This window comes from Trachinotus anak, unplaced genomic scaffold (assembly GCF_046630095.1).
Source record: "Trachinotus anak isolate AG129_WGS33_773 ecotype Australia unplaced genomic scaffold, CSIRO_AGI_Tana_v1 ptg000010l, whole genome shotgun sequence".
NCBI classification, from domain to species: domain Eukaryota; kingdom Metazoa; phylum Chordata; class Actinopteri; order Carangiformes; family Carangidae; genus Trachinotus; species Trachinotus anak.
In genome coordinates, this window is record NW_027273861.1 from 17,413,493 (window position 1) to 17,436,708 (window position 23,216).

Genomic DNA, 23,216 nt, shown 5'->3' on the forward strand with positions numbered 1-23,216 from the left:
AGTTTGATGGAATCACTTAAATAGGTTGGCAAGCGATAAACAGTTCGCGACAGGATGACAGATCAAGCTCGTCTTTAACTTTTGGCAACAGATAGTTTTGAGACCACACTTCTAAAGATGTGAGCTAGCCCAGGTTTTGTTCATTAGCAGAACGTTTCAGGGGAAACATATGCAAGGGAAAAATAAAAGGGGACTCAATGGCATCTGATTTGTGAAATTAAATGTATAAAAAAGTCTTTAAAAGTTGTCAGCTCAAGTCAAGGAGTTCATCACAAAGTGCTTGTGGTGGGGGATAAGCAAATCATGAACATACTGAGCCTTTAGAGAAACTTAAAAAAAATCTTTGGCCAGATTTAAGTGCAGCCTCTTAGTATTCTCACCATCCGGTGTGCCTATAAATCATTTGTCTGACCGCCACTGCTCTCCACCACTGACCAGCTCGACCCATTGGCCAGGAGCCAAGCCTGTGTCCGGACAAGGCCCTGACCCATGAACCTTGGCCGGAGCCCCTGGGCCAATGGGGCGAGGCCGTCAGAGCTGCGACCCCAGCAGCCAGGGCTACCTGCTGCTCTGGCATAATGCAATTGGACACAGCCATCAGAATGATGGAGCACAGGGAATTTTCCACGCTGACCACTCCAATGTTTGCTGACCACTGCAGCCAACATTAGCTTCAGCCCCTCCAGAATGTAAGAAAATGGCCCTTTTGATATTATGTCACAGATGCCTTTTTGTGTTTGCTGCCTCCATCCATATTGTGTTTTAAAATGTTTGAGGTGCTGCAATTTGGTCCCTTTTCAATGGGGCAGGGAAGGTACTGTTTTCTAGGGGCTTTGTTTTCAAGCAAGCTTCCTACATTGTTGGGCAAAGCAGTGAGAATAGTCTTAATTGAAAAGCCACTCTTAAAGTGAAGTTCAAAGAATACCAAAACAAGTTTAAGATTTAGAATGTCTTTTTATTTACTATGCTAAAACTGTGCTTAAATACACAAGCCATCCATTACTTAGTTTACATATAACATAAACCTTTCATGTTTGCCTCAAGTCTTACCAGTTCATTCATATTGTTATGTCATATACTATGTAGGCCGAAACTCAGGCTCCTGCTGACATTTCCTCCCTCTGTCTCCACCTCTGTTTTGTTAATGGCATGAGGTTCACACTGGTAGTATAATTACTAACATTAGACCAAACTAAGAAAGACTCTGCAGGATGCTAACCCCATGAAGCCCAAACTGCTGATTGCCTATCAAGAAAAAAAGGTGTGCCTGTGATTCACAGCCTTGCTCTGTGTAAACTGGAGGCATGCCAGTGCATTCATAAAGGTGCTACCGACCCAACCCCCCCACCCCTCCCAACAACCACACACCTGAGGGACCCCCTCCAAATCAACACAATTAGCATCCTCCAGGCCCTGTGGAGTTAAACTATCAGTGCAAACAAATGCACCCGACTGACAGGCAGCTTAGGCAAATTAGTTGTTTGGGAAGCGGGCTGAGTCTCTTTGGGCTGACTGAATTTCAGCTGGGAGCGTTTGCATTACAGAAAAGCGTGAGAATGAGAAGCACCTGTATACAGCTCATCTGAACTGACAGAGGATATCTTGTTGAGAGTGGGATTTAGAGTTTCCATAGGTTCATAAACCTCAGTTGGGAGACATTATGGAAAGAGTTATAATGTAGTGGAAATGTAATAGAAATCTTATCAGTTTCAGTAGTAGTTACCCTGTAAAGGGATGGATCAGCAAAATATGCCATAAATATAATTCCGAGTTGCCATCATCATCCATTAGATGCATAATTTTAGTTGACAATCTGTCACAAATGTAATCCACTCTTTTCAAAAGATTCAAAACTCTTTTGGTGCTACCTGAAGTTCAGGTGAAGGTCCTCACCCAAGTCTGTCAGTACTGAACAGAAATTTGTAGGTCATCCCAGAAATGCTCAAGCACGTCAGTACATGCATAAGAGCTGGGAAGACCACTGTAGGGGGAAATCCAAATTGATCGTCATTGCTTTTTCAACTTTTTGAAAAAAAGTGAACTAAAACTAATTTAATCATTTCTGCTCATTTCAGAAACTTTATCAATCAAGATGATGGTCATATGTCTGCTTTGTGGTAACGGTCTCAGACATGGCTTTGAGCCCTCCACTCTTAAATATGCTTTAAAATGTCAAGTCAAAAACATTCATTCCTAGCATTGCCTGTTTCCATAAACAGCTTCTCTGTGATTTTAAAGTTCAGTGTAGATGTGTTCATTTTATTGATGCATTTCCTTTCAGTTTCTTTTGTTAGTTGTTTTTTTTTGTAAATGAATGAATACAAATCAATAAATAAATGAGATGCCTCTGGCAGAAAAAAAATGTGGAATCCAATAGTCCTCACTATGAAATTAGCCATTGTTCTGATTTTTAAAACCTCAGGGCTGTCTTCAAAGCATGTTCAATGTGGGCCAGTAGATCCCATTACTCATCTCTGGAGGAGTTTAGTTTGGAGTCCTGACACTTTGAAAGGGGCCATAGGCTTGGTATTATATCCTCTATGTCTTTTGCGATGGGCCGGGGTCCCAAAGCTGTGCAGAGAGAGGAAGAGAGAGGGAGGTGGGCGTGGTATTTTGTCCTAATAGGCCAAGCTGGACAGACAAACCGATAGTAGCATCTGCCTGCTTTGTCACAGGAGGAGAACTTAATGGAAAAACTGAGCGCCAAACCTTCAACAGCACCAGATGAGGACAGAGATGGATGGTGTAGAGGTCACAGGCTTCTTCTGGCCAAAGGGTCCAGCTTCTTATCTCTGAACCTCACTGGCCAATCGATTGGTTGTGGGGCATTAGTCATCGACTAAACTCAGGTCACTGCTTTCTTCTCCAGCCCTGGCCCATGGGCAGAGCATTGTCAGCCTTCATGTACATGCCACTGTATGGAGATGGATGGTCGTTGAAACAAATATGTTACATCAGTGTATCAGATTAGTTAGAAAGTTCATGATCTGAAACTGATTTATTGTGCAAATATTAAGGAGTGTTTAGGCTGTTTTTTGTGTTAGTTTGGATTGATGTGTGAGATTTCTGTTTTAATTTTTGTTTTTTACATCTAGGACATCTTTGGTCTTGAACTGAGGTTATGTTGGAGCTTCAGTGGAGTGTGGGGCACTGGCCAAATAGATAGTTCTCTCAAAGCACACTTTTTATATTTATCACATATTTTATATTTATTACAAACCAACTGCTTTTGTTAATTGTGTGAATGCTAAAATTAGGAAATCTTCCAGTGATGAGGACCTTCCCACAGGTGTATCAAGGCTTTTATAAACTTCCAGTAAGTTTTACATTTTGGCAGGTTTGAAAAAGAACCAGGTCACTTTACTACAAAAGCTGCTCTTGCAATTTAAAAAGCTGATGAAGTCCAATGAATAAAATATCTCTGGTTACCAAGTAAAAGCTTGTTGGAGATGCTGAACTAAGATACAATGTATAATGGTAAGAAATACATCCTCATGCTCAGAATTTAAAATCAGGGGGGGATAGGGGAGAAATGTGGCTTTACATGGCTTGAGACGCTGCAGACAGAAATCATGGTACCCTGCAGGGTAGCCATTGGGGCACAAGACGAGGGGAGCCAAGAGGATGTCTGCACTCCAGGGATCTAATCCGGTACCACGGGCTCTGCTTTGGGAAAAGACCAGTTCCGCAGCTCCTGAGCTCCCTCGGTTTCTGGCAGGTGCTTTAGTTCACCAACAATTAGTTGTCCCCACGGTTTGACTACTTTTGTGGCTGAATTAAGCCCATAGGAGCATTAACTCTGGTCACATTAGCTCAAATGGAAAAGTCAGCAGGGGGACCTTTTTCAGCTTGGTTAACTTTATTGTTTCATTTTTTCGACTTAGTCCCAAGGATCTTTTCATAAAATGTCAACAAAAAAAGAGGATTAAAAAACTCGGCATGCGCTAACAAATTGCTTAACTGACAGTAAGTTGTGAGTCAGTAGCAAATTCTGGCCACAGTTGATAATATAATGATGTGTGGGACCACTATGTTTGACTCCATCCTTCCACACAGTTCACTTTTTTTCAACATTGGCCTTTTCTGTTCTTAGTTCTTTAGTCTATGAGCATCTGCTCAGTCCTCTACTTGGTGGAGTCTTTACAGGCTCACCTTTTAATCTTGGTTTTGGAAACAGTCCTCTTCTTATCGGGAAGCTTTGAGCTGCCGCATGAGAGTGAAATTAATTGTGTGCTAAGCAGAGTGGAATTAATGGCTTGCACTGAAACCTGTGGCCGCGGCTGGCTTAGCTCTTTGCCGATCCCCCTGATCCTGCTTGTTACAGGAGCTTGGCCATTGTAGATGGTGAGATGATTGTATGGTTTCAGCCTCTTGTCTCTGTCTCTTTTGTCTTTCGGGGGGAGCACAGGGATTTCTCCTTTTGTCTGCCTCCATGTTCCTTTCAGGCGGTATCACAGCTGGCCCCTTTAATTCACTCAGGACATCGGGTGATCCTACCCCCCAGGAGGCTACTGTAAACACACACCCACACACACACACCTAAAAAGATTTCTTTCTACATTTTAAATATATTGACTTGCAGTGAGGAGATCCACAACTACTTTAATATTGACAGGTACTTTAAAGGGCTTGTCTCATGATCACATGCATAACAACAGTAGAACTTTTAAACCTTTAACAAATGCTGAGAGCAAAATGTTGCCATTCGTGTATATTTGTTGCCGTTCGTGTATATTTTAATTTCCTTGCACAACTACTATCCAGTTGGCAACCAAAGTTTCGACAAAAATGTGTGAGTCAGGTTTACAAATGCATCAGGTCGTCCCAGGGAATCCCCAGCATGTGTTGTCTAGCCATCTGCCCGCTCTAATGCTGCTGACTCATTGAGGTCTGCAAATAGAACTACTATACGGTCAAACAATTACCCTAAACAGCTTGGTAATGGGTTTATGGTGTCTAGAGTGATGGCCTGCAAAATAAAACTACAGGATGCCCACAAAAACCTTACATGGCTGTAAATATGTATTAACCAGAAAATGGGCCTTGTGTGGGATCATTTAGATGAGACAAAGACTGGCCCTTGGACAAAGAGGCAAGATGCAGTAAGAAAAAGGTGATTCTACTTAGCTAATGAGTTGCTCCATAGAAATGTAAAGAGGTGGGTCTTTAGGAAGAGCAGTTGCCCCGCTGGTTGGGCCTGATAGACTGTAAAGTGTGGAGGTCTGGCCACTGTGCCCACTGTCCATTGTGGACATGCTAATTCACCCAAGCCCCCAGTTATGTCGCAGAGGGCTTTTATTGTGGCGGGAGGTGGAGGGGGACAAAGTCATTATTGGAAGGAAACTCTCCGATAGACCAGAGAAGAGAAAGAGGCTTTGTTAAGTGTTCGTTCTTTAGGAACCTCAAAGCGAACCACCCTCCTCCAGCCACAAAATAAAAATAAAACTTCTAACATGTGCAGTAGAGGACCAGCCAATTTAGCATAGGGTCCTTCAGTGTCAAGGGCCATGTCAGACAGTGCCTACTCTGCCTCTGAGAAGTGGTCGCCCATTAAGAGGAATTGACAGAAAAACCCTTGTGTCAAATGAACATCATATAAGGAGATTGACATGAAAACACATAGACAAACATTGTTCTTTTGTAAGTTTCACAGGGTGTTTCAGTGTAGAGAAAGGACTTCTTGGAAATAATGAACAAAAAAATATTCCCAGTGATGCAATTTCTTCAGTAGGGAACGCAATGAAAATGCAAGACTAGCGCAACAACTAAAAACACTAGAAAAATCCTCAAACCATCAGCATCTTAAGATATGCATTTGTATCTAAAAAACAACATGTAAAGCATTGTCATAAATAGTGACGTTGTTTGTGCCATATAGCAAACTTTAGGCCAACCCCTTATTATCACAACTAAATTGCTGAATTAGGGGGATATCAGTGTTTTGTGGTGGGGAAGATGGGGACTTGGAGATTATACTGCCGATTGAAATGTAAAACAGCTATTGCAATTACCCATAACCTCAGTGCGAACCTTGCCTGAAACAATGCAACTAGTTTCAAAGGCTGAGAGGCAGCCACATCCCTGAGAGGCATGGCTAGATAACAAGAAGGCATCATTAAAGGTAAAGGAAGGGAAAATGAGTTCTTTTTTATCTTTCCTTACAGTGATATGGTCAACAGAGGAGCCCCCTCAGCCAAACACCTTTTTGAATCTTCTTTCAGTGGGTAGTGAAATCATTTAAGATAAAACGTGAGGTTAGGTCAGATTTGTTTCTGTGCTTTTGATTTATTCTTTTCAGCATTAAACAGTGTGAAAAAGGACTTCTTTGGTAAATAGACAACTGGGATTTGATACTCTGAGGCTGTAAACAGTTAAAAAAGATTTAAATACGAAGTGTAAAAATGATCAGGTAAATAATGTGAGAGAGGAAAATAGTTTCTAGTTTTTTTTAGTCATCGACCTTGTCCAATTTGTAGAGGCATAGCTGGTTTTGGTTTGTGCTGTCTCAAACCCTTTGTCGCTGGACTGGTGACCTGCTATGTTCTGCCATTTCACAGAGCTGTGAAAGGTCTGTCAGCCTCAGACAGAGCTGGATTTAGCAGATATTTGCATGTAAATGTCTCCAATAGAATCCAGTACAGAGAATATATATGTGGGATCAGAGCAACTGCTACCTTTAAAAGGACTCTGTGGCCCTTTTTACCAGGGAGGTCTTTTGACTGTTGGAATTAGCTAAGTGCACTGTTTCAGCATGTGTGTTGGAGGGGAGGGGGGCTGAAACACACACTACCACACACACAAACACTAAGAACGCACATAATCTCACCATTCTTGATTCCCACAGATGGATAGGTTTCTCTGTTTTGATGTTAGCTGCTGTCCCCTTAATTCCAGCCTTTACTCACTCTGTGTGTCAGCACAGAGACCTCAGCTTACCCCCAACCCACTTGAGAACGACCTCGATTCCTCCTCAAATCTGCATCGCCGGCAGCCCCCAGTATGAAGGCCAGATGTGGGACGTGAGCCGATCTGTTTGCCATCTCCATCCTCTCTGTCAACACACTGCTTTTTCTGCCACTCTGTTGATCTCACAATAAGAGGCAGAGCTCTTTTGTCTAAGAATACTTCAGATGGAGACGGTAAACTCTGTCCAACATGGATTGAGGCTGGTGGATGTCAAAGGGGATCGTTTGATGTTTGATCAACTGTTGCCATTTGAGCTTTAAAGGCCTGACTGTTAAGGCCTTGAGTCGTTGTGTCTTAATAAGTATTCTTTAGATTGGTGTTTACATGGATTTGCATATTTGCCTGAAGATGAGCTTTAATGAAGAAGTGGGTTTTGGTCTTTTTACATTGCAGAGTGAATTGTTCAGCCTGTTGATCAATAGATGACACATGTTGAGCATGTTATAAAGTGGGAACGTTGTAGCTTTTGAACCTATTCCTCTTTCATGTGACATATAGTCTTGCTATGAATTGCAGTTGGCATGCTTAGAAGCCACATCAACAAATTCTGTGTTAACATACTTCTAATAGTCAGAAGAAGTCACAATCACTGAACTCGGACATAAACAGATAATGTACAGTAAAAATGAAGAGGGGTAACAGCAAGGGATATGTGACCCTCAGACATCACCTACTTAATATTAGCGCTTCCAACTGTACCCATTCCCCTATGCTTAGTGCAGACAGGTATTATTACACTGTTGTTGTACAGATCAGCGCCAGCAGTGGATTTACTGTGGTGGTATTTCATTATTCTTAATAGAAATAGTTACAAAGATTTTATTTCAGCACAAAAGTGTCAAAACTGTCTATTTACTGCATTGGGTTTGATCAGCACCTTCATTTTCCACTGATATTTTGAACAAAATTTGTCAAAGCTTTGTTGGTTCAAAGAGAAAAGAAAATTTTGTGATAGTAGAACTGAAATAGAGAAATAAACTAACTTGTTCATCTTAATGTGTGAGATTCTGATTAAATAATAGCTGCCCTTAGAGTTTTCTCTTGCTGTGAAAAGTATTTAGTAGTAGTAGTAGCAGTAGTGCTGCTGCCTCTGCTGCCTCATATAACCCTCATCTTCCATGTTGTGCATCTCAGCTGACTTTGCATTTATGTGTAAATTTGGGACCGAAGTCACCAGACCTTTTGGGAAGGCAGAATGTTAAGTGTATTGTTGATATGGTCCTTGTAACTCATTTTCAACACGAGATGATGACTGTAAATTTGGGTGATGACAGAGGCGCCAACAGCCACCCACTGTATCTGCCCTTGCTGGGCAGCACAAGGGCCTTATTGAGGTGAACAATGTCTCAGCAGAAAAGATGGGTGTTAGTGTTTGGAAAAGGAAGCTGTGACTCAAGCCACTGTCTTTAGCCTCAAGGTGTGAAACACATTAACAGCACAGTGACACACTAGTTTATGTATATGTAAACTCCACAATGTAGCAGCAGGGGAATTCATTCAAGCCATTCTCTATTCACCAACCTCACATGGCGACGGTGCATCAGCTGACCAACATTTCATGGTAACGTGACAGGCAGAGGTTGTGTGCGATAACATCTTTGATAATAAGCGTTGAGATGATGAGCTGAGTCCTGTGACCCATGTGGCTCCTTTATGGTTTTCCCCTGGCTATGCTCCAGTTTGAGGTTTAGTGTAATGGTGGCCAAAGGCAATAAGTTCTGGTCATGTGGCTGGGTGTTGTGGTGCTGGCAGGCAGTTTGCGGGGGCTGAGATGACAGTGAAGAAGTAATGTCAACTGAAATTTCACCAAGTAAATATCAGACAGTAAGAGGACAATCAAATGTGCTGGTGCCTGGTACTTGTTTATGCATGAGTCTAGGTGTTTGTGACGGGCAGATGTGGGAAATGTGGCTTGTGTGATTTCATGCAGAGCTGTCACTTCCGTTTCATTTTCTACACATATAGAAAATAGAAAGTAAGAAGTCATAATGTTCAGACATCTTGATCCTTGTAGTTGATGTTAGGGACATATAGCATCTCATGATATTGCTGTTTCTGTAAAATAAAAAAAAATAAACTTTGTGGTGTAAAATTAAGTTACCCCAAAAGTTTTTTTTTTTGGTTTAGAGTATATAAATATTTTGACATTAAAAACAGAAGATGTCTTAGTTAGAATGTGCTAGGAAGACATGTAACTATCTGATGATAACACAAAGACAACTAGAGGCTGAATGAAAGACTAAATTGAGTATTAGTAAGGAAGTCCATTTTTCTGGTTTACTTTCTTGTTTAATGCCTGGTCAGGCTGTTGCGCTGCCACCTTGCATCTTTAATTATAACATGTACAATCTAGTGGCAGGCAGAGGCATATAGCATGTTTGAAATAGGGCTGGAGAGACTTATAGGGTAATTCAAGGCAATGAAGTGCACCTGCACCAATTAAACCTAACCTAAACACAGCTCTGCCCCCACATGTAATGGTATATGCTGCATTTCAGACTGGAAAGTAAGATATTCCATCATTCCAGCTAATTCAGCATTTTGCTGAGATGATTATTCTGGTGATGATGATGATGATGACAGACTCATACTGAAGAGGGTTATCATGTATCATGTGTAAATGCAGTGCGATGATTCTGCCTTTCAGCTCAGCAATAGTTTGTTGGTGGTTTATTTATGCTGATGTCTTGAAGCTAATGTAAATGTTTTAATGTGTTTTAATGCTAAAACACAATAAGCAGCACCTTCACTTTCAGCCTTGCTTATGCACAATTTTGTGTGGCTTTTGTTTTTGCACCAAATTAAAATTCCCACAGATGAAACTGAAGGCAGTTTCTTGTGTCTTAGTTTTGCCTCATAAACCAGAATTAACTAGAGCTGCTTTTCATCTTGGTTATGGTTGGTCATAAAGCAGATGATAAGTACACCTTTAAAGTGAGGCCCATCCATACTATTGATGTAATGGCTGTTTAATGTCTGTGTCCACTCCTAGTTTAGTGCGTAAGTGGCTGCTGATTGCAAAGCGTAGGCCAGGTCTCCTCCCCATGGACGTGTCTAGAGGCTGGCGTAACACAAAGCCATGACCCGGCTCCTTATACACCATCCATACCTTCCTTTTCTCCCCTGCAACTCCCTCCCTGCCTCTCTTCATCCATTTCTTTGTCCTGTCGTTATTTTATGAAGCAGTGTGACAGTAGCCTTTTTGGGTGAGAGGTGGCCAGATCAGAAGGGGAGTGGAGTGTGCCGTCCATCAGGCGACTCGGCCCTTGCTGTCTCCTAATGATGATATCACTGGAGCCAGACATAAAGCACACACACATTCACAGACACACACACATTCACAGACACACACACACACACACACACACACACACACACACACACACACACACACACACACACACACACACCTTGTGTCGCCTCGCCACAGGCTGCTTGTCTACCAGGCTGCCCAGGTGACTCACAGTCGCCCTGATGGAGTGTGTCACCATGGAGTCTGGTGTCTGCAGGAGTCTGGGTGTGTGTGGCGTCAGTGTGTGTGTTTGGTGAAATGGAGCATGATTTACCCAGTGACCCCCTAGAGCATGCCTCTCTTATGAACTCATCTGTGACTCAACTAATAGCTAAACCTGCCACCGATTTAGCTGTGGCCTCATCACCTCACGACCCCACTGCAGGTTTATTGAAGCACAACAGCGTCTGCATCACTCAGCTGGCATCTAGAGAGGAGCGGGTGCTGGGTGGGTGTGTGTGTGTGTATGTGTGTGTGCGTGTGCACACTCATGCACTCATAGTTTTTGTTGCCTTTGGGAGGCTTCATTCATTGAAATCATGCAGTGTGAGCATCCTTTGATGGCAGTTATAGCAAGCAAGCATCAAGGAGCACTAATAGTCAGACAATAGACATTACTAACGATTGATCAGTCTGTTTTACAGCCATCTCGTTGACAAGGCATTCATATGACTGGAGCTCCATGAGCGATATGTGTTTCAGTGCTGGAATGGCAGTGACGTTAGATTTAATTGCGGCACACAGAAGCATATTTCACTTTATGGCCTGGCATTAATGCTGTGTGAGTGTGTGTGTGTGAATTAAATGGTCGGTTAGACTTGTGATGGGTCAAAGTTCTGCCTTATTGTCGAGTGTGGGTGAACCTGCCAGCCTGCTGTTGGGTTATGTTTATAGTCCTTATCAGGCTTCACAGTGGCCAGGCACACACACACACACACACACACACACACCCACACACACACACACACACACACACACACACACACACACACACACACACACACACACACACACACCCACATAAACACACACACACACACGCTCTAAACATACAAGCCTCTGCTCTCTTGATTGCTTTAGTGGTAGAAACTAAGGAACTACACACCCACATACACACTCCACATTCATGCACACAAGCCTCTGCCATCTTGATTGCTTTAGAGGCAGAAACTGCATGCAAAACAAACAAACTTGTGTGCAGACGCGCAGACACACATACACACAAGCACAGTTCCTCTGGCCTCCCAGTCTTTTCCCACACTGATAGAAATCAGGAGCATGCCATAAAGCACAGTCTTGGATCACAGGGCACAACAGAGGCCCTCCTCTCCTCTCTCAGCCCACTTAGATCACTCACAGCTCACAGGGCTGATAAGATGACCATGGTGCCTCCCTTATCCGTCTCCAGCACCTCCTCCCCTCTCTGCTTCTCTTCACCCACTGCTCCTGCTCTTCTCAGTGCCGCCTTGTTTTCACCCTTCTGCCTTGCCACCCCTCTCAAATGATCAGACATTTCCACTTGCAAAGTCTATCATCATCCTTAACTGCACATTAACTGTTGCAATGAATACTATTGGTGCTAAGAATCCAAATCATAGCTAAATCAGCCTGCTAGCTTTACATTATAATGGTAACTTCAAACCATATAAAATAGTGCATCACCAGCTATAACTCTCATGTTTCCTTGACCTCATCCCCACATAACCAGCATGACCTCAGCTCAAAAAAAAAAAAAAAAAGTTTCTGCCCACAAAGAGCTCACCTGCCTCCCTCAAGTAGATTTTTAGGTTGAAATATCTCAGCTATTTCTATGATGTCATGATTTAATGTCCAATTAATGGATAGCAGTGGAAACTGAGATTGTTTAAACTCTGTTCTGTCGATTATTTACTGGTGTTTGAGCATGTCCAGCCCTTTGCCGGTTGTAAATCATCTGCCCTCTCTTGACCCTCACAGTGCTATAAAGCTGCGCTTCCTCTGGCAGGACAACTAAGTGGGCTTTAATGGAGCCTGCAGTGCACATTTTCCCCTATATAAATGATTATTTTTAGTGTTTGTTTAGTACACAGGAGTTTGTCCAAGAAGGGTCATGTAAATATAGTAATATCACGTCACTTAAGCCATGCACACACTTGACAGTAGCATTGATATGCCGCTATACGTAATGAATGCATGTAGTTTCAATTGCGATAGTGATTGATCCTTCCATCTTGTTGAGGATAGTTCTGAGAAATGCTGTGTTTGTTATAATGTGAAAGCTATGTAGTTACAGACGTGTGACATGTGTAACCATGCCAGCTGTTCTCAGTTTGGAGAAAACATAAATAAGGAACAGTAACCCCGACATGTTGTCTGCATTTCTTGATCATTCTCAAAACCGCAAACATGTCTCACACAGACTGACTAACAGGCAGTTTGTTTCATTGCCAGTAAGATCAGCAGTGGTTGTCATGAGCGGAAGTGGTCATCAAGTCATTCAGCAGTATGTTGGGTGTGTATCGTCTTATCACTTAGTGCATACAGTACAGGAGTCAGGGGAGTAGGAGGAAACGAATGCAATTATTCACCATGGCCATTAACTCTCTAAGTTAACAAATGCTGCCTAACAATTATAAAACAATTATAAAACACTGATACTGTGTATAAAGTATGCACTCACTTAAATTTCAAAAATATTCACCATCTTGGTAACCCTAACAACATTTTTGTCTCAGGACCCTGATTGGCTTATTACATCACTGCAAAGCAACACAGAGGAAAAAACAATGCCACAGCTTTTTTTTATTTTTTCAGTGTTGGTTGATGCTTTGACTTGAGGTTTTCAGTTCATTTAAGCTATAAATGTCTGCACATGTGACCAGGTTGTGCTGTTGAAAATAGAAATAAAGTCAGTTTATATCAGTAACAGATCTCTCAGAGGTAACAGATTAACTGCAGTGACAGTCTTGTTTATGACTATTAATATATCATGACACTACTTATTATTGTTTACTGATATATCGCAAGCGATTCAGGTTGTATTCCTCAAGAAAACGTTTATATTTGCTGTTCTGAACACCTGGTGAAACTCTTTGTCTGGAGGAATCTCCCGAGCAGGACCAGAAAGGATTTACTTTACAACGGCAGCAACTGCAGATTGTTTAGAAGAAGAAATGGGTAGTTAACCAACATAACCATCAGTCAAGCAAATAAACTGCAGAAACCTAAATTTTGTCCACAGATGATTGAAGAGGAAAGTACCTGCCACGCTGCTGACTGACAGAGGACCCCTGGGAAGTGCAATGTAAAACTTTTAATTGGAAGTGCCCCCAATAACTATACAGATGACTGTTTGTAATGGCTGTGCTGATCCTGCATACGCTGAACTACAACTTTGTGCTGGATCATCAACATTATACCATAACTCCATCACTGCTTTGGACACACCAGGCAAATTTTTACAACTTTAGGCACAGACAAGCTCATTTCTGAATAACTACAAAAAGACCCATAACTCTGTCCATCGACATTACTTTGTCCTGTTGATACAGAGTAATGGGTTGAGGCTGTGTGTGTGGGAAAAGACTGGAGGGACGGGTGATCACAGTTAGGAATGAGTGGGTGAAGAAAAGGGTCAAATAAAAAGGGGAATGACCACCCTGAGTTGATTGTGATGGAGGGATGTGTGTGTGTGTGTGTGTGTGTGTGTGTGTGTGTGTGTGTGTGTGTGTGTGTCTGTCTATGATGAGGGGGAATCCCAGCGCCAGCCGCAGAGCCAGATATGGGAGTGTGGGAATGAGACTGAGGGCTGGCAGGCTAACAAGGTCTAACACAGGAGGGGGAGGCCCAAACCAATATGGCACAGAGACTGCTTATTCAACCAGCAGAAAGTGCCAGGACCGTGTGTGTGTGTGTGTGTGTGTGTGTGTATTTGTGTGTGTGAAACCCTTGGCCACTTACCCTCCCCACTGGTTCAGTTAAATTGCACCCATCCTTGGACTTGCAGTGGTATATCGTACACACACACACATTATTCTTCCTCCTGTCTCTCTCTCTTTCTCTCCCAGGGATATTTGTATTTTATTTCTGTGGGGGTATTTGGCGCAGTCTTTGCGTTGATGTGGAGAAGGGAGATTTGGACGAATTGTGGATCCGCTCTTGGCGCCTGGCTCACGCTCAGGATAGCTGTGTGTGTCTGTGTGTGACGGAGTGGTTGAGTGCTCAGAGATGGTATTGTGCAGACATAGTGAGGAAACTACCTCCATTAACAAGCCTGAATATGTTTACCAATTTTTTATCAGCTTTATGGTGTGTTTGATTTATTGTGTTCCAGGAACCAGGCTTTAGAAAGTGGGCACATCCTTTGCTGGTGAACAGAAATACAGCTGTCTTTTTGTTCCCAAATAGTTGTGCTATTAGTAATAGAATGAGCACAAACTTAAAAGGCGCTGCGAGGGAACAGACACATAAAAAGAATTTTAAAAAATAAATAAATAACACAACAATAAGGAGAGTATTACAGATATAATACAATCTGTACTAATGCATTATATATGACTTGTAGGCTGCTGAAAAAGGAGTAGAGATTGGAGAGGAATGATACGCTGGGGTCATTTCAGGCGAGTAGGAAAAGATCCAACAGAGCTGCTGTGTAGATCTGAGGGGCTGGGGTGGGAGCTGACCAGAGGTCAGCTTTATTTTGCGACATTCTGCATGTCATTGACAGGAAACAGCCGATCTGCTAGTCTTCCCTCAGCTGGAAGACATATCAGAAGGACTGAGGACTGCTTATGTCATCAGTACAGCGACTGTGTGTGTATGTGTTAGAGAGAGAGACATGTTTTATGACATGTGGGTAGGCTGGGCGAAGCATGGCAGGTGTAGGGGGTGTATTTTTAGGCCCTGTTGTGGAGGAGCATGGGATGATTGAGAGACACGGCTTCCTGTAAAACCTGCTGACCAGAGAGACAAGAGAGACAAGACCACAGACAAACCAAACAGAAACACAAAATCTAATCTGGCTTTCCAGGGGTGGCAGTCACTCACTCACCAAAATCGAGAAATAACTGAGAAGAAATACTGAAGAAGTACTGTATCTTTTGAAAACCATGGCATGTAAATTACCAAACCTTCATTGAGAAAAGGCAGAATGTGGCAGAATAGATATTATGACAGCCAATTGGTAATTATGTTTGTTTAATCATGCAGAGGAATCATTTTCCTTAATAGCCACTATATCATCTTGAATATATCTATATCATCTTGGTAGAATATTACCCATTGTTTGTTAAGGTACATCCCTTGAGGATTTAAAGGGTTTGTCAAGGAAAAAAAAACGAAATAGACAGATATAGACAGCACAAAACAACACTGAAGATAAAACAAAGTGAAAGTTTAAATGCCAAATGCCAAAACACCCTTCTGATCTGATCTGAGGCAGAAGGAACGGAAGAAGTGGAAACAATGAAGTCAAAACATCACAGAAGAGTGGCCAGGCTGGCAGTAAGCTAGGAGCATGCAAAGTCAGAACACTGAAGTGCATTGTTCTTATGTGCAAATTTTGTGTTTGCAAAGTGAACTTGCTACGAGGAGACTGGCAGATGTATGCACTTGCTGTTAGGGAGATTTATAGTTTTATGCTGAACAATTTTGTTATTTGTAGCAACTATCTGGCCTGTTGGCGCACATCAGAGAAACTCGGCCCTGGATCCTCAAAGCGATGAAAGCAGTGTACACAGAGAGAGAGAGAGAGAGAGAGAGAAAGATGTCAGTGTTTGTGTTTGAGAGGAAGAGGCAGAGAGAGGGGAACGGGATACAGAGATAAACATACAGAGAAAGAGAGGGAAAGAGCAGCCTCCCTCCTTCTTGGGGCGTCTTGGCTGTTCCTGGCGAGGAGTTGAGGAGGTTGTCTGCGTGTGTGTGTGTGATGTAGAGGGCTTGGTGCTGGCATAGAAACTGTCTGCAGGAAGCAGCAGTTCCAGGCGGAGCTCCGCTGGCAGACGCTCTCCACTCACTTCCTGTGTGCTGCGGGGCAGGCACACACACACACACACACAACCACTCGCACAGGGTTGGAGCGGGGCAGGGCGCTCGCCTGGAGAGCAGTCCAACGAAATGAGAGAGCGAGGGAGGGAGGCATGGAGGGAAGGAGAGAGGGAGGGAGGAGGGAGTTCAGCAGAGAGCAGCACTTTCCCACAGTCTGGGGATTTGACACATGGCTCTCACACATTCCTCAGCCCTGCGGCCGACTGAGCACCAGCACTCAGGGAAAGGAGGGAGCGAGAGAGAGAGGGGAAGGTTCCACCCTTAGAGCTCGCAAACAATATGGAGTTATGGAAGGCAGGGAGTGTGTGTCTGTGTTCGCATGTGCCCTGCGTGTGTTTTTTAACATGTGTTTGCCTCATGCACCAGTGCTCAAGTGTTTAACCCTTTCTTAGCTACATTTAGCTTGTCAAATGGAATCAGTCAGTGACACACATGAGCTGGCAGGTAGAGGACAGGCATCTGTTTTACTCACTTGCGCCAGCTGTGGTTTTTTTAGCTTGTTGAGGGCCAGCACACAGACACATTAATGGCTTTTAAGTCACACTTAGATCTTTCCGCATCCCAGTCTGTGTCAATGCTGCAGGGACCAGCGGGCTAATGTGTTATGATTAAGAGGCTTTTGCCAGTTTATTTCCAGTAATTCCTTCACGCAGGCTAACACTCTGCTGCAGTGAAACTGTCATCATTGAATATGCTTTACATAACATTTACACATCAATACATTTCTGTCAAATTATCCAGTTGTAAAGTTACCATATATAATTGAGAAGACAGCAGTTATCCTCCATCTCAAACAAGTGGTGTTACTCAAAATTAAAACCACAGAAGGCACTGTTACTGCACTTGTCCACAAATGTCCACTTCAAACGTATTTTTTGGGGATTATCAGCTGTTTTGTTCAGTATAATACAGCTAATTTGCCTCAGATGTAGCACACTGCTTTGGTAACTCTTTACTTTTCTCATGGTAATCAGCTTGATAGAGATGTAATGTTCAAACCGTCTTGGTTTCACAAACCTCTTCGCTTTCTTAGCTCTGTAAAAGATTCATTGAATTAGGTTCCCTGTGTTCTTTTTTCATCAAATACAGTCATGGGGCAGGACACCGACATTATCTTATCCCTTAATTATTCTCTGCGGCAAGGCATTTAGTTCAGTTTATTAATCGTAAGAGAGGGCAAAATGTTGATATTGGAAAAGCAAAACAGGCCAAGTGAATCTCTTAAAAATGATTAAATCATTAAATGTATAATAATAATCCAAATCTGAAAAAAAGATGAGGAATGTGGTTCCCCCTCTCTCATTTCCTGTCACTTTCTCTCTCACTTCTGGCCTACCTTGTCTGTCGCTCTCCCCCCTCACTTAACCCCCCCCCCAGCCTCCAGAGCTTCCTTAAATAAATGTTCTGCTTGGTGGGATTTTAAAAGGAAGCCAAGGTCGCCCTCCTTGACAATTACAACGCAGCCTGGGACAAGTTGCTCTGAAAAGCTACTCTTTCTGGCCCCCGCCAGCTGACACACAGCCCACCTGTACACACTCACGGCTGTGTGTGTGTGTGCGTGCGCAAGTGCTGGAGTTAAAGACCTGACCAGGAAAAGAAATGGTTGCAAGAGAAACCTGGGGTGGAAGATGATGACACGAGGAGAAGATGGCAAGATGAAAGAAGGCAAGCCAAATCATTTCTTACTTGAGTGCCCATCCGCTATGGAGGATCCCAAATTGCCAATTAGGATGTCCCTTCTTGCCCCCCCCCCCTTCTTCCTGCTTCCAAGCATGGGTCAAAATTAGAACATCTAAGTCTCTAAATGGCTGTGTTTCTCATTTATGAGAGAATCCAAAAACAGCAGGGAGGAAAACGGCTGCGGTCCAGGAGGCGAATGGCAGGCAGTTGTTTGATGCTGGGAAAGCGACGACAAAGCGTTCCCGAAGGGAATCAAGAGGGGGACGGACCATCCCTGCAATTCCGCACTACATGCCTGTGACACCTTGACACCGCAACTTCCTGCTAATTAAGAGCCAACAGCCTCTTCCCTGTCAGCACATCCTCAGTGTGTCTGTGTGTACGTGTACGTGCATGTGTGTGTGTCCAAGGCTGGAGGGGTCAGCTGGACTGATGAGCCAGGTCAGTTCAGATAGGAAGGGATGGGTGGGAATGAACACTGGTGGAGCTTAGGTGTGTGTGTGTGTGTGTGTGTGTGTGTGTGAATGAGAGAGAGAGAGAAAATAAGTTTGTGTGTGACATTGTGGTACAAGCAGGTCTAGGTGGGGTTTGGTAGCTGGATGCCTCTCATCCTTTGCCAGTTTTTTGTGTGTGTGTCTCTGTGTGTCTTTGTCAGTGGAGGCGTCGGGAGCACAGCTGCCGAACAGCTTAGCGTGCTAATAAAAGAGAATGAATGATATGATGGAGCTGGGCTCTATTCCATCGTTGTTCGCAGGAGCTGGAAGCTAGTGTCAGGGATCACCTGTATGTTTACATGTCAGGGATCAAGGCAGGGATTCATTTTTAACGAGGGCATCATTTTTTTCTATGACATGCACTGGAACATCATAAAGAAAAAGGGCTACATATGATTCCTCTGTATGATAACCTGATGAGAACATACTCTGTTACTGCTCTGTGAAGGTTAAGGTTTGTTTCTATACATGAATGAGCGTGTGTACCTATGTTAATCCTCTTTGACAGTTGAGCATCTGTCATGACACACTGCCTTACCGTCTTTTGATTTGGATTTGTGTGTTCAAATTCATTTGAGTGTAATTAACTTTATGGTGCTACAGGGCAATTTCCACAGCATACATTAAAGAACGCCTCAACGGAAATGTTTATGTCATCCTTTGCATTTCACATACATCAGTTCTATGTGTCAATTGTCAATTGCATTTTAATGTGTGTGTCGTTGAGTGTGAGACGGTGAGTTTGGACATCATGGTGGCCCCCATTGTAGCCGAGTGGCGACTGTTTCCTACTGATATTTTCAGAGGCAGCCAGAGCACTCTTTTGTTTCCAGATGACTTTCCAGCAAAAAAAAAACAAACAAAAAAAAAACATGAGCTGATAGCCATGGCACAGTGAAGATGAAGTAATAATATGCACCCAAAGACACACTCAGGAACACACACATGTGCACAGACTCCTTAGTTTGAGAGACGCAGGGATGAAGATGAGGAGGTCTTTGATGTTTCCTCAAGATGTTTTGTTCAGCATGGCGGACGCCTTGCACCACAAAACCGTTCTCCCTCCTGTGTGAGAAGGCAGGGGATTAGCAGTTCCTGGAGTCCTTCTAATGAAGCCTGTTTGATGTGAGGGCCCAATTACCGAACAGGGGCCTAGAGAGAGGGCGGGGTGCAAGTTTGTGTCAGGGGAGAAGAGGGTGCATCCACTTCAACAGCTCAAATGACCTCGCCATCTACCCCTTAACTTTCCATTACCCCATCCCCCAATTTAGCCTCGATGCCCCTCTACCCCAGATAGTGTACATTTTTCATATTTATAGTCCTAACTTCAACTCTTTACAACTGAAATTCAGAGTATATGATTTCCATCACCAACTCGTATTGTAGTATGCAGATCATAACAAATATGGAAAGACAGAGGAAGTCTGAAAGTTTTTGTTTTATACTTTAATACTTTATACTTAATCTTGATTCTCTCTCTAATTTTGTATTTTGCTACCTCAAGACAGAATCATATTGATACAGGATGGATTGACTGGGATCCACTCAGCTCTTAGACATATTGACACGCAGACCTAAGACCACTGGCAGTAAGACCTGACCTGATTAAACTGAGTATAATTTAGACTAAAACTAGTTGTTCATGTGTGTTTGCATCCACTTCTTGGGCCAATACAGTGTGCTGTCAGATGAAGTCACATTGCTGTGTGGCAAAAGTTGAGCCTAGCACAACCTTTTTGCCAGAGCCCTCTGCGTTGGCCTCTCACCAGTACTGGCCTAATATGAGCAAACTTTTCTACTGGTATTTTTGTGGGTCCAATACAAATCAGGTTCACACTGGTAGGTACTGCCTCCATGACATAGCGAGCTCAACAGTGAAATTGACAAACACTTACAGACACTACCTGGATCATTTTCTCCAAACTGTTTATTAGTCTTTCACCATGAGTGCAATGCATGATGGTATATATTGCTTGGTTAGTGACCATTGGTTGTGCACCAATAGGATACTATGAGTCCACTATATGAGGTATAATAATTCTCACTACACATTCGGGCAGCATAACAAAATGGCAAGCTCACTATATAGTGGACCACATAGGGAGTAGTGAGTGATTTTGGACACAGCCAGTGCTTCTTAGCCTGCTAGCTTGTTAGCTTGTTAGCCCGTAGATATTATTCCTGAATCCTGCTGCCTGTGGACTTTGGAGAAACTTTTTGTCCCCATTGATGTAATGATTGTTTTGCACTTTGATTTTAATACTACTATTGTCTCTGTTGTATTTTTTATTGATACTTGATACCAGCATATCATGTTTGTTTGCCATACACTCTTGAGGCCTAAAAGGTGAGCAACACTAAATACTGGAAAGTTTGAAATACTAGATACGTTAGGGGTCTGCACTGGTATATACTGAGGTGAAGAAAAAAACGCTTGAACATCCCCACACTAACCCTCACTGTGCCAACACAGCGTTCCCACTAAAATAAATGAGTCGGTATGAACAAAGCCTTAGGAGGGAGTGTATGAGAATGAAAGAGTAGGAGAGCAAAAAGAAACTGCTGAAATGTCCCCCCATCATTCAAGTCCATATCTGACCAAGGGTAAATATTTGGCTTGTGGGCTGGGAAGAAGTAGGATATGTTAGCACGGGGAGTCTGGCGGATGTGCTGTGTATGCATGCTGATTACAGTGAGTGAGTGTGTGTGTGTGTGTCTGTCTGTGTGTATGGGCACAATTATAAAGTTTGTATAAGAGGAGTGTGACCATTGAACATGCACGTATTTATGTAAGGTTGCGTGTGTGTTCGGATGTAAAGTTTTTTCCACACAGAATGAATTTCTTCCTTTAAGAACAGCCTCAATCTGCTTTGTTGAATCTTGAACAGCTGTGGTTATCGCAGACAGCACAGCAAAAACATACAAAAATAACCACTTTCTCCTGGATGTGTAGCTTAATACTGTGCACATTTACTGTCATAGACCAAAAAGATGTTACTGCATGTCACAAATGTTAAACTAAATTGGCCTTGCACTGAGATATAGCTTTTCCAATTTTGATCATTAGCTATTTCACTACCATTTTTTCTGATAATAATGAGTGAGATTTTGATTATTAATAAGTAATAGTATCATCTAACACCCTGTATTATAGGGATTCAGAGTAAATGTGATGGTCAGACATATAGGAGGTCAGATACTGACCTCCTGGGTGACAAATCACCTCACTGTTTACTGTATCTCAACAAACTATGAACTGTATCACCTGAACCTCTGTAATTTATCTTAAATATAAGCTGATAATGAAGCTGTGATGTAAAATCTTTTGCTGCTCGCACATTCTGTTAATCTGCTTTTATGTGAGAAGGACAGAGCACGACAGATGTGGTAAGCAAGGGACTATCCTGCTAGTCAAATCTTACTCATCGTCTGCCTGGATGAGGTCTGGAGACCAGGCTCAGCCACTCACCACCAGTCTGTCCTCTTTTCACCGCTATGATCTCACCAGTGATGGCTGACTTCATCATCTCCCTCTCAATGTTGTATGAGCCTGTCGTCATGAAAGCAAGTCACAACTCACACCTCAGATCTTACATCTGTGGATCACTTTGTGTGAACAACTGACATAAACATGAGTCAGAATATCAGAGTGGATGTTTATCATCACCACTACATCTAATCAGTGGAGAAAGGTACTGTACATAAGTTCACTGTTAAGGTACTTTACTTGGTTATTATTCACAGAGAAGTGTACCTGTGCTTTATACTCCACTATATTTAACTGACACCTGTAGTTGCTATTTTTCAGACTAATATTTACATACAATGTATTGGCATAGATGTTTTGTAATATTTCTAACTCTAACGTCCATGAGTTTAGGACTAACTCTACCTTGACCAGCTACAATAGTAAAATCCCTCTCTGACGATGTTGCACCCGTTTCACGGTCATGCTGCTTTGCACTATACAACATCAGAAAATCAGGCCTTACCAAACTCAGTACGCAATCAGCTCTTGGTCCAGGCGATGGTTCTCTCATCTTGACAACTGCAATGCCCATCTGGTGGGCCTCCCTTCGCACACAGTGAGACCCCTACAGATGGTCCAGAATGCATCAGCCAGTCTCGTCTTCAATCAGCCCAAACAGGCACATCACTCCGCGACTCATCGACCTACACTGGCTATCCATGGCCGCCCAAGTCAAATTCAAGTCAGTAATGCTTGCCCTCAGTTTAACTTCTGGGTCTGCACCCATCCACTTGAATTCACTATTACAGCCTAACGCTCCTTCTCAGCCACTGCATTCCTCCAAAGAATGTCAAGGAACGCAGCTAGCTCAGTAGCTCCAAGCTACCTAATGCCATCATGGCAGGGGTGTCCCTCTCCATCTTCAAGAAACTCTTGAAGACTCATCTCTTCCGAGAGCACCTCCTCTCAAAACACCTTTAACACCCCAACATGCCTAAGTAGCCCTTACTGTGCACTTGCGGTGCACGTCTTTACTTGAGTTACTTGCACTTATTAAAGAGATGTAGTACTTACACCAAGGTCTCCTACTGCACTGAAGACTTAGTGATGTACCCCCACTTGTAATTTGCTTTGGATAAAAGCATCTGCCAAATGTGTAAATCTAATGTAATATAAAATACTGCTTACACATTGATACATCACTATCAACAATCTAGAGTGGCAGAGCAGTAGTTTAGGAGTGGGAGGGGTATGCTGTGTACTGAAAAGTTTTAAATTTATTTATGTGATG

The 23,216-nt window shown here is 42.9% G+C and overlaps 1 long non-coding RNA gene across 2 annotated transcripts in view; it reads left to right on the top strand.

Annotated features, from left to right (window-relative positions):
• Nucleotides 1-23,216, top strand: part of LOC139627254 (uncharacterized) — a 106,987-nt gene that overhangs the window by 14,224 nt on the left and 69,547 nt on the right. The gene's annotated exons all lie outside the window — the stretch shown is intronic.